Consider the following 13,104-nt stretch of genomic DNA (forward strand, 5'->3'; position numbering starts at 1 on the left):
AAAACTGAAGAATTTTATACTTATTGTGTAAACATGTATTTTTAAACTAACAAATCCATTTTCTGTTAATTGCAGCCTACTTATCCTATTTGATACCATAAGAGGTTATACATCAAGGCCTACACTTAGTAGTCTCTGGGGGCCCCGAGTTATTTGATGAGGCTGAATTTGAATATACTCTCGCCTTAAAAGGCCATTTGCTTTGTTATATTCAGATCATTTTTTTTCTCTCTGAGCCATTCATTCATACAGCTAGTAGTTAGTGTATGCTACTATGTGACAGACACTGACTTAGGCACTGGAATTATATCAGAGAACAAAACAGACAAAATTACTTGTTAGTGGAGGAGGGCATTTCTAACGTATCCTCCATTGACAGGTAAATAGGGAGTATGTCAGATGATGAGAAATATTATGGAGACAAATAAAGCAGAAGCCATGTCAGTGTGGTGAGAGTTACAATGACAATTTAAATAGCACATTGAATACAGGACTCCTTAGAAGGTGAAATGAGAGCAACTACCAATGGAGATGGACTCTGGAGGCAGAGAATTTGAGTTAGGGCATAGCCAAACAAGAGCCCCAAGATGGGGTGAGTGTCCTGAGTTGCAGATTTCTGAAAGATTTCCAAACCACAGATGCCTGAGTGGCTATCCCAGAGTGAACAAGGTAGAGAATGAGACGTAATGAGTGCAGAGAAAGATAATTTCTCACTTTAAGTCTTTGTACTTTTGACATCATTTAAATGTGGCCAACAGTCTAAATAAGCTACTTTGAAGGAATTAATGGTGTTTGCCAAATAATTATTCTAACATCCATTATATCAAAGATAACTGGAAAAGGTAATTGTAAAAACATATGTATTTAAAATGTTAGATGAAATATACCTTATATGGTATATGGTATGCTGGTGCTGCTAAGTTGCTTCAGTCGTGTCCGACTCTGTGTGATCCCATAGACGGCATCCCACCAGGCTCCCCCATCCCTGGGATTCTCCAGGCAAGAATACTGGAGTGGGTTGCCATCTCCTTCTCCAATGCATGAAAGTGAAAAGTGAAAGTGAAGTCACTCAGTCGTGGCCAACTCTCAGTGATCCCATGGACTGCAGCCCACCAGGCTCCTCCGTCCATGGGATTGTCCAGGTATATGGTATACAAGATTTCAAATTGTAAAACTAAGAAAATCTATACTCACGGGTTTTTAATTTGTTTATCATAATTAGATCAAACAGAATTACTCCTGTTTCACAGATGATGTAGTAGCTTCCAGGTGTCATTTTGGCTATATTATCTTTCACTAAGTTTAAATAATTGATTCAGGTATGCTTTCCTCATATGTATGGATATATAAAATATCTAAAAAATACATAAAACACATAGTCTGATAGGGAGTATTGCAATGTCACCATATGACTTAATAGCCTAAAGAAGTGAGTATGTAATTTAATATTCTTATCATAAGTAAGTGTTACAAGAAAAGCAGTTTAGGGATAGGTAGAAATTAAGTTGCTCTATTCCATGTATCCCATCTTTAACCCCAGCAAGTCTGGCCCATAGCCCCAGTAAAGGCAGCCTTTGTATCATATACCTGCAGTTCTGTAGCCTTGTTAATTTCATTAACAATCGATGGACAGTGATCCAAGCTGAAATAATCACGTTCTTTTTTTGAAGAAATGTGGACAGAGAAACAGAGACTGGATCAGCATAGCACACAGAGATTGGGGCCATAAATTCTTAGAAGAGTAGAGATAATGTCAGGAAAAGAACCAGTCGATTCTGGTGCAAGCTAAAATAACTGACCAGAAAAATTAGAACCTCGCAAAGAGAGCTGGGTTTCTGTGAGAAGAAGATAGATAGTATGTCCCCAGAAAGATAGAGTTTAACAGACTGGCTGCCAGCCAAATTTCTATTTCATGTAAGGCCTGGCTGTACTTCCTGCTGTTGGCTTTCCATGAGAGTATCCTCTTTATGATAAACATCCTTTTAATTTGAAATCTTTTGAGGGGGTTTTGTTTCTTGCAACCAAAGAGCCCTTTACTATTGTTAGGGTCTGGTTACTGTAAGGACTGAATGTAAATTAATTAAGTAGGCTTGTTGCATTGTCTAACCAGGCCTTTAAAATACTAAGTATGATAGTGAGACAGGCTGGGGACTTGGGACTCTTTGCTGCAGTGCTTGCACCTGGACACATGGCTCCTCAAGCAACAAATATAAAGAAAGTATAAGAGACTAAAAATTACTGTGTGCATGTGCAGTTGGAGCAAGTTATGGATACAATATAAAAAATCCAAAAAACAAAATCCTTTAAAAAACAAATCCAACTGTTACTTCTGAAGAACTGGGAGCAAAGACAGGGTATTGGAAACAAAAGCAGTGTATTTGCACAAGCCCCTTATACCCAACACCATCAAAGGGTGGGCAGAGCACTTAAGCCACCCCTCCAGTCCAACACCTGGACCCCCTCTTTCCTATAATGAACCAGCTTGCCCCTTCTTGGGGAACAAGCAAGGGAACTTGTTACTTGTTTTTGCTCCCCCCAGCTGCATCAGGGACCCCAATAAAGTCTTGCCTGAATGTCTCATCTGGTCTCATCAATTTTTATTGATCAAAGAAGGTCAAGAACCCTGATCGACAACAATAGAAACATACTCAGATTTCTTATAGATATCCATAACAGAAATGAGTAAGGCATCTTCTTCATTTGAACAAAATTTACTGACTACCTTGCTATGTCTAGACACTGCAAAGCTACACTTGTGAGTGTGTAGTACAGTCACTATTTAGGGGAAATATCTAGACTTGTAACTACCCTCATCTGGATGTGAATGGGTTACATTTCTTCAGTAATTTGAAAATACAACAACTTTGCTTCAAACTACCTCCTTTTCCCCCTTTCTTCCCCATTGTATGATAACAGAGAGACCAAAGTATGGGGAGAACAATGATGAGAGAAGAAGTTTGTACTACATTTTTAAACCTTTAAAAGCAGTGTATTAAAAGCTTAATATTTGCAGCTTTAAGTACAAATAGGACTACAAATGTGATTAATAGGTGGTATCTACATTGTGCCTTTGCTTATAGAGTACTTTTGAACTAAAGAAATCTGAAAAGGAAAGGTCCTCATTCTGATTTGTGTGACTGTAATTCAAACTTTGTTCACTATGATGGCCAAATAATGCAGATCAGTTAACATTCATTTATGGTGGTAACCCATTTTCTTTTTTTTTGGTATGGAAAGCTGATCTTGCCACCTTTCTCACAAAATGGGCAAGATGTATACAGTAAATTCAAAAGTCATAATATCATTTTTATAAAATATTTAATACATTTCTTAAAGAACTGTAGAAACTCTTCACCTGATAGCAGGATATAGGATAGTCTTTCAGAGAACAAAGCTGAAAAAACATAAAACATGCATATGGGACAGGGAGAGGAAACTAACAATATTCATTCATCGATCAGTCAGTCAATCAATCAACTATTAGTAAATAATATTGCAGAAATACAGTATGTTTTCTGAAGCGAAGGATAAATGAGTTACTTTGTAAGATAAAACAATGTTTACACTAATAGTTACTCTCACTTTTTATTACCTGTGACATTATTAAAATTCTGTCCTCAATTTTTGCTGCTCAGGTTGCAAATCTATGATATGGTGAATGTGGGAGGGGAAGATTTTTTTTGGCAACTGCAGTGCTCTCGGGATCTGCAGGGGATTAGTTCCAGGAGGATGGATTCTGGGGATGAATGTACAGCTGGATGGATCCACAGATAGTTGACCCTGGGGATGCAGAACCTAAGGAGCCACGTGCCATACTGCATATCTCTATAGATTTTTTTCTGTTATAACTTAGGTCCAACTTTAAAAGAAAATATGAAAAGGATCTTAAATCCCAACAAACTAAAGTCTGGGACCAGATGTCTTCATAGGTGAATTCCACTAAACATATAGAGAAAACTTAATATCTATCCTTCTGGAATTATTCCAAAAAGCTGCAGAGGAAGGAACACTTCTGAATGCATTCTATGAAGCCACCACCTGATACCAAAACCAGACAAAGATATCACAGAAAAAGAAAAGTACAGGCTAATATCAGTGATGAACTTAGAGCAAAAATTCTTAGCAAAATACTAACAAACCAAATCCAACAATATATTAAAAGGATTCCACAAGCTTTCCAGTGCAGCAAGAATTAAAAAAAAAATAAGATCACACACTCTGGTCAAGTAGGATTTATCCCAGAGATGCAAGGAGTTTTTAAGATCCACTAATCTGTAATACACTACATTAACAAGTTTAAGGGTAAAAACCATATGATCATGTCAATAAAACCAGAAACAACTTTTGACAAAATCCTACATCTCTTTATGGTAAAAACTCTCCAGAAAGCAGGTATAGAGGGAATATACCTCGACATAATAAAGGCCATATGTGACAAACCCACAGCTAACATCATTCTTGGTAGTGAAAGCTGAAAGCATTTTCTGTGAGATCAGGAACAAGACAAGGATGTCCACTCTTGCAACTTCTATTCAACATAGTTTTGGAAGTCCTAGCTATAGCAATCAGAAAGAAAAAAGGAAAAGAAATGGAAATTGGAAAGGAAGAAGCAAAATTGTCATTGTTTGCAGATGACATGATACCATAAATAGAAAATCCTAAAAATGCAACCAGGAAACTGTGTTCATCAATCGATATGGAAAAGTTTCAGGATTCAAAATCAATATACAGAAATTGACTGCATTTAAACACACTAACAACAAAAGATCAGAGAGATTAAGGAAAAAATCCCATTAACCATCTAACCATCATGTCATAAAGTAGCCAGGAACAAATCTGCCTCAAGAGGCAAAAGACTTAGATTCTGAAAACTATAAGACACTGATGAAAGAAACTGAGGATGACACAAACAGATGGAAAGATATACCATGTTCTTGGATTGGAAGAATCAGTATTGTTAAAATGACAACATCACCCACAGCAACAAATAGCTCACACAACTCAATATCAAAAACACAACCAACCCAATAAAAAAATGGGCAGAAGACCTAAACAGACATTTCTACCAAGAAGACATACAGATGGGCACCTGGCCCATGAAAAGTGGCTCAGCACTGCTAGTTATTAAAGAAATGCACACCAAAATTACAATGAGGTATCACCTTACAGCAGTCAGAATGGCTATCATCAAAAGTCTACAAATAGTAAATGCTGGAGAGGGTGTGGAGGTAAGGGAACCCTTATACACTGTTACTGGAAATGTAAATTGGGGTAGCCACTTTGGAGAGCAGTATTGAGGTTTCTTAAAAATTAAACACAATCACCATATGACCTAACAATACCACTTCTGGGCATATATCTGGCCAAGATGAAAACTGTACCTCAAAGATACATGCATGCCAGTGTTCTTAGTGTCACCATTTACAACAGCCAGGCCATGGAAGCACCTTAAATATCCATCGACAGAGGGATATATAGAGGAAATGTGGGGCATATACACAATGGAATATTACTCAGCCATAAAAAAGAATGAAATGACTCCACTTGTACTCACATGGATGAACCTAGAGATTATCATACCAAGTAAAGTCAGAGACAGAAAGACAAATATATAATATTACCTATATGTGGAATCTAAAAAAAAAATGATAGAAATGAATTTATTTACAAAACAGACATACACTCACAGATGCAGAAAACAAATTTAGTTACCAAAGGGGAAAGTGGGAGAGGGATAAATTAGGAATTTGGGATTAATAGTTACACACCACTATGTACAAAACAGATAAACACTACAATGTATAGCACACTTATGTATATTCAGTATCTGGTAATAACCTATAATGGCAATGAATCTGAGAAAGATTCTTTATATAAGTGTGTGTGTATGTATATATACACACACTCACTCACACATATATACATGTATATAAATACATCACTTTGCTGTGTACCTAAAAGACTGTAAATCAACTATATTGCAATAAAAAAAAAATGATACCCCAGGATGAGGTTCAAAAAAAGCCTTACATATTATGATATGCACATATATATCAAATATTTGGACACAGCTAACAAGTTGAAGGTATTTTGAGAAGAATAGAAGTAGTCACAGATGAGACAGATTTTATGCAAAATTATGATAATTTAATCGGAGAAGGCAATGGCACCCCACTCCAGTACTCTTGCCTGGAAAATCCCAGGGACAGAGGAGCCTGGTAGGCTGCAGTCCATGCGGTCGCTAAGAGTCAGACATGACTGATCGACTTCATTTTCACTTTTCACTTTTATGCATTGGAGAAGGAAATGGCAACCCACTCCAGTGTTCTTGCCTGGAGAATCCCAGGGATGGGGGAGCTTGGTGGGCTGGCGTCTATGGGGTCGCACAGAGTTGGACACGACTGAAGCGACTTAGCAGCAGTAGCAGCAGCATGATAATTTAATAACTTAAAAATAGCAATTAATTACACTTAAGTGGATGACAAAATATTCACTAAAATAACAAAAACATGACAAATTAAGGCAGAAGCAAATTGATTACAATAGTATAAATTTGGACAAAAATCTTATATGAAATATTAGGTAAAAATACAATGATAAATTTAACTAGACTGATAATCCTTTTAGGAGAAGTGATTTTATTTATACGAAGACTATTGCATTTTTATCACTTTTAAGATCTGAAATAAACTTAATAAACACCATATAATTTTTCTTGAGTAATCAGAAAAAAAAAAAAATCCTAACAGCTCAGGTTTTCTGTGAATAGAATGAGGCCAAGGAAAGAATATTATATATTGAGCCCTCTCAACAATATCAGTAAGAGAAGATGAGAGAATATTGAGATCTTTAGCTTATCATATTTGTACTTGAGAGAATGCATCCCATTATTTTTGTTTTAATTTGTAGAGAATTTAAGTAAACACTGTAGAATTTCCAGAAAGCAATCATAACATCTTTCTCATTTTTCGTGTCTATTAACTCCTCTCTCATCATATCCTTTCACCGTTACTCTCTTCTCTCATCATATCTTTTCACTGTTACTCTCTCTTGTCATGTCAACTTCCTCACCTCTCCCCATATTTTCCTTCATTTTTTCTCACTTGATCTTTGTATATTTGGAAATAAATATTCCCATTGCTGATGATCCCTTCAAATTCCCTCCAGTTACTAAACCTACAATATAATTATGTTTTCATATTACCCTTCCCATTAATTTATTTCTTCTCATAAATGTACCAAAATTATGAGAAACTTAAATAATCAAAAGAATCTTAAAAATCAGTAAACATTTGGATGTTTACTGGTTCCAAATATGAGGAGCTTGGAAGTCACCATTCTATGCTAACAATAATTAAAAAGCTGAAGACACTGAAAAATCCACCACTTTTCTTGGATTGATAAGGGAAGGTAGGACATCAGGCAAACTGTTGACCTCAAGACTGGAGAGACAGACAATGGAATACAGGGCTTCCTAGAGCTTAAACTCACACATGGAAACCACTGGCGAGAGGAAGGGAACCAATAGAAAATCGTCAACTGTAATTGAGAAGTTACTGGAGGCTTAGTGTATACAAGTCTGAAATTTAAAAGCTCCAGGGGGACCCAGTCATGGGGAGGTGCCCACAAAACTGTAAGACTTACCTTCAGGAGCTTGCCCATGTTCCCACAGGAAGTACCGGAGAAAAACTCCCTCACACTTCTGACAGGGAGGCGAATAGGAGCCATTTTGAAACAGGCCAGAGCACCTTTGTTCTTCTGAACAAGGCCTGACCTCAGGGGAAGCTAAATCACCAGACTCTAACCTGCTGGAGTACAGTCAGAACCCAACTGATCAGGAAGGAAAATAACCAACAGTAGTCCACTATACCCTTCCATGTAAGAAAAGGGAAATACCCAAGTCCAGCCCACTCTAGTCATCTTGTTCCACATAGGGGGAGGGGAAGGAGGAGGGTTGGAAGGAGGGAGGGGGAGATTTAGAGAAACTTGTAAGGTTCACAGAGGCACAGATTCACCAGAACTGACACTGAACCAGACACAACAGGGATGTAAGGATTATTGAGCTTGGATTTTGAACAACTATAGGACTATGCTAAGAGTTTTGATGGTAAGGCAGATAGCATGCAAGAACTGATGGGCAATGCGAGCAGAGAGATAGAAATCCAAAGGAAGAACAACAACAAAAAAATTGCTGGAGATCAAGAACACTGTAACAAAAGGAAGAATGCCTTTTGAGGGGCTTATTAGATCATGCATGGATGAAAAAAGGATCTCTGAACTTGAGGATCTCACAGGAGAAACTTCCAAAACTGAAAATCAAAGAGAAAAAGACTGAACAAAACAACAAAATATCTCAGGACTGTGGGACAGTTACAAAAGGTGTACCATACACATAATGGGAATACCAGAAGAAGGAAAAAAAAAATAGAACTATTAGAAACAATAGTGACTGAGAATTTGCCCAGATTAATACCAGACACCATCACAGATCCAGGAAAGTCAGAGAACACAAAGCAGGGCAAATGCCAAAAAACACCTATGCCCATCACTGTGAAATTACAGAACGTCAAAGACAAAGAAAACATTCTGAAACAATCCAGAGGGAAAAACACCTTACCTATGGGGGAACAAATAGAAGAATGATATTTAATTTCTCCTAAGAAACCATGCAAATGAGAAGAGAATGGGGTTATACATTTGAAGTGTTGAGAGAAAAATACCACCAGTCTAGAATTTTGTACCCTGTTGAATTATCCTTCAGAAATAAAGGAGACATAATGACTTTCTCAGACAAAAATTGGTAAAATTTATTGTCAGTAGACCTGCCTTACAGAAATGCAAAAAGTTCTTCAGAAAAAAGGAAAATAATATATAACAGACACTAAGATATACATAAATAAAAGAACACTGAAGAAGGAATAAGTGAAAGTAAAATGAAACTATTATTTTACTTATTCTTATTTGATCTAACAGATTGTTCAAAACAATAATAGCCACAATGTATCTGATTAGGTATTATTATTGTATAGTATGTATGTACATTTTTAGATATTATATTTACAAGCATATATATACATGTTTAAGTACTATACACAATATATAATACATAAGCATGCATAATCGAATACATTATTGTTATTATTTTTCACATGGAACAACAGACTGGTTCCAAATAGGAAAAGGAGTTCTTTAAGGCTGTATATTGTCATCCTGTTTATTTAACTTATATGCAGAGTACATCATGAGAAACGCTGGACTGGAAGAAACACAAGCTGGAATCAAGATTGCCAGGAGAAATATCAATAACCTCAGATATGCAGATGACAGCACCCTTATGGCAGAAAGTGAAGAGGAACTCAAAAGCCTCTTGATGAAAGTGAAAGAGGAGAGTGAAAAAGTTGGCTTAAAGCTCAACATTCAGAAAACAAAGATCATGGCATCCGGTCCCATCACATCATGGGAAATAGATGGGGAAACAGTGGAAACAGTGTCAGACTTTATTTTTCTGGGCTCCAAAATCACTGCAGATGGTGACTGCAGCCATGAAATTAAAAGACGCTTACTCCTTGGAAGGAAAGTTATGACCAACCTAGATAGCATATTCAAAAGCAGAGACATTACTTTGCCAACAAAGGTTCGTCTAGTCAAGGCTCTGGTTTTTCCTGTGGTCATGTATGGATGTGAGAGTTGGACTGTGAAGAAGGCTGAGCACCGAAGAATTGATGCTTTTGAACTGTGGTGTTGGAGAAGACTCTTGAGAGTCCCTTGGACTGCAAGGAGATCCAACCCGTCCATTCTGAAGGAGATCAGCCCTGGTATTTCTTTGGAAGGACTGATGCTAAAGCTGAAACTCCAGTACTTTGGCCACCTCATGCAAAGAGTTGACTCATTGGAAAAGAGTCTGATGCTGGGAGGGATTGGGGGCAGGAGGAGAAGGGGACGACAGAGGATGAGATGGCTGGATGGCATCACTGACTCGATGGACGTGAGTCTGAGTGAACTCCGGGAGTTGGTGATGGACAGGGAGGCCTGGCGTGCTGCGATTCATGGGGTTGCAAAGAGTCGGACACGAATGAGTGACTGATCTGATCCGATCTGATATACACACATACATATGCTTATATACAAATAAAATGAAAATAATGATACAAGAGATAGGAAATAGAACTTATAGAATTATTTTATTATTATAAGGTACGCACTTATCCATGTGCCTGTCTAGTGTTATTTGAAAGTGGATTTCAATTAGTTCTAAGTGTATATTGCAAATTCTAGTGTTAGTCACTCAGTAGTGTCCAACTCTTTATGACTCCATAGACTGTAGCCTGCCAGGCTCCTCTGTCCATGGGGTTCTCCAGGCTAGATTGCTGTAGTGGGTTGCCAGTCCTTTCTCCAGTGGATCTTCCTGACTCAGGGATTGAACCCAGTCTCTGGCATTGCAGGCAGATTCTTTACCATCTGAGCCACAAGGGAAGCAAATTCTAGAGTGGCCACTAAAGAAAAGTAAAAAGAGAAGTTTATCCAATATCTAATACAGATGCAAAAATGAAATCATATAAAATGCTCAGTTACAAGCACAAAAAGCGTAAAAAGAGTAGAAGACAAAGACAGGAACAAAGAGCAAGGGCAACAAAGAGGAAACAGTAACAAATATGCTAGATATTAATCCAACTACATCACCAGTCACTGTGAATGCCAATGGTTTAAAAGTACCAATTCAAGAACAGAGATTGTCAGAGGGTATCAAAAACAAGACCAAACAGTATATTGTCTGTAACAAATACACTTAAAATATTAAGACATATATCAATTAAAAGTAAATGGATGGAAGAAAATATACCATGCTAATGCCAACCAAAAAAAAAAAAAAAAGCAGAAGTAGTTAAATTAATTTCACACAGAGCTGACTTCAAAGCAAGAAAAGTTATCAGATATAAAGTAGGGGATTACATTAGGAGCCTGGTGGGCTGCCATCTATGGGGTCGCACAGAGTCGGACACGACTAAAGCCACTTAGCAGCAGCACATTATGATGAAGGGGTCAATCCTCCAACAAGATAAAACTTAACAGTGTGAAACAACACAGCATCAAAGTATATGAGGCAAAAGCCAATACGACTCCAAAGAGAAATAAATAACTCTTTATCATACTTGGAAACTTCAACATGCCTCCATTTGAAACAGACAAAAAAGGACATAGTTGAACTCAACAATGCCGTTAGTCAATGGGATATAATGGGCATCCATAGACAATTTCACTCAACAACAGCAAAATACCCATTTTTCTTAGGCTCACATAGCATATTCACCAAGATCAACCACATTCTGACCCATAAAACACATGTTAACAAATTTAAAGGAACACAAATCATTCAGTGTCTGCTCTCGGATCACAGTGGAATTAAAGTAGAAATCACTAACAGAAAAGATAACTGGAGAATCCCCAAACATGCAGAGATTAAACAACACCCTTCTAAGTACACAGGGCTCAAAGGAGAAATATCGAGAGCAATTTAAAAGTATTTTGAACTAAATGAAACACAACTTATCAAAATTTGTGGGATACAGTAAAAAGTGTTCCTTAAGGGAAATTTATAGCATGGAATAAATAAACTAGAAAAGATTTCTTATCAAACTAAACATGCTCTTACAATATGGTATATCAATCAAGCTCCATGGTACTTATTATCCAAAGAAGCTGAAAATTATCCACACAAAACCTGCACATGGACATTTACAGTAGTTTTGTTCATAATTGTCAAAATATGGAAGAAATAATGATGTCTTTATTATTCAGTGCTAAAAAGAAATAAATTATCAAACCATGAAAAGACACAAAGGAACCTTAAATGCATATTACTAAGCTAAAGAATTCAACATGAAAAGGCCACATTTTTTTGTGTGATTTCAACTATATGACATTTTGAAAAAAGAAAAACTATGGAGAGAGTAATAAGATCAGTGGTTGACAAGGTTTAAGATGGGAGCAGAAATTTTCAGAGCAGTGAAAATACTTTGCATGATACTATGATGATGGATCATAAAAAGGAGCATATCACTTTGCCAACAAAGGTCCATACACTCAAAGCTATGGATTTTCCATTAGTCATGTACAGATGTGAGAGTTGGACCATAAAGAAGGGTGAGCACTGAAAAAATGATGCTTTTGAACTGTGGTGCAGCAGAAGACTCTTGAGAGTCCCATGGACAGCAAGGAGATCCAACCAGTCCATCCTAAAGGAAATCAGTCCTGAGTATTCATTGGAAGGACTGATGCTGAAGCTGAAGTTTTAATACTTTGGCCACGTGGTGCAAAGAGCCAACTCACTGGAAAAGACCCTGATGCTGGGAAAGACTGAGGGCAGGAGGAGAAGGGGGCGACAGAGGATGGGATGGTTGGATGGCATCACAAACTGAATGGACAAGAGTTTGAGCAAACTCTGGGAGACAGTGAAGGACAGGCAAGCCTAGTGTGCTGCAGTGCACGGGGTCGCAAAGTCAGACACAACTGAGTGGCTGAACAACAATGACAACATGATAATGGATACATATTATACGTTTGTCCACAACCATAGAATGTACAATATCAAAAGTGAACTCTAAGGTAAGCTATGGACTTTGGGTGATGATGTATCAATGTATGTTCATTAGTTTTAACAAGTGTACCATTTTAGTAGATGATGTAGATAATGGGTGGGGAATATATGGGAAATCTCTATAACTTCCCCTCAATTTTGCTGTGGATCTTAAACTTCACTAGGAAAATAAGACCCTTTAAAAATTAATACTTGTAAAGGAAGAAGGTCACTAAACATAAGTGATAATGTATTTTGATGAGAGCTCTCTACCTTCCTCTGCTGTTCTCACTTGGAGAATTGAAAAACAACTCCAGTTCTTCATTTTTGATATTATTTTGTTTGGATTAGGCTCTCCACCTAAAATTCATAGCTGAATTAACTTATCATTGCTTTATTTATTAATGTTTCAGATGAGATTGGCACTGAGATTAGCATCAGATCAGATCAGTCACTCAGTCGTGTCCGATTCTTTGTGACCCCATGAATTGCAGCACACCAGGCCTCCCTGTGCATCACCAACTCCCGGA

The 13,104-nt window shown here is 37.3% G+C and overlaps 1 long non-coding RNA gene across 4 annotated transcripts in view; it reads right to left on the reverse strand.

The window, feature by feature from the left end:
* Nucleotides 1-13,104, reverse strand: part of LOC147374527 (uncharacterized) — a 358,179-nt gene that overhangs the window by 60,775 nt on the left and 284,300 nt on the right. Inside the window, exon 5 of one of the 4 annotated variants that reach the window (XR_015162858.1) lies at nt 9,882-10,493. The exons of 2 other annotated variants lie outside the window; for them this stretch is intronic. This is a non-coding gene — a long non-coding RNA (uncharacterized LOC147374527). Of the gene's footprint in view, nt 1-9,881; nt 10,494-13,104 lie in introns of those variants that run through there. One more of the 4 variants, XR_015162855.1, reaches the window with a different exon arrangement.

The sequence above is a fragment of the Bos grunniens genome, chromosome 4 (genome assembly GCF_055505025.1).
Source record: "Bos grunniens cultivar Pamir isolate PY7600 chromosome 4, Bosgru_T2T1.0, whole genome shotgun sequence".
Classification (NCBI taxonomy): Eukaryota; Metazoa; Chordata; class Mammalia; order Artiodactyla; family Bovidae; genus Bos; species Bos grunniens.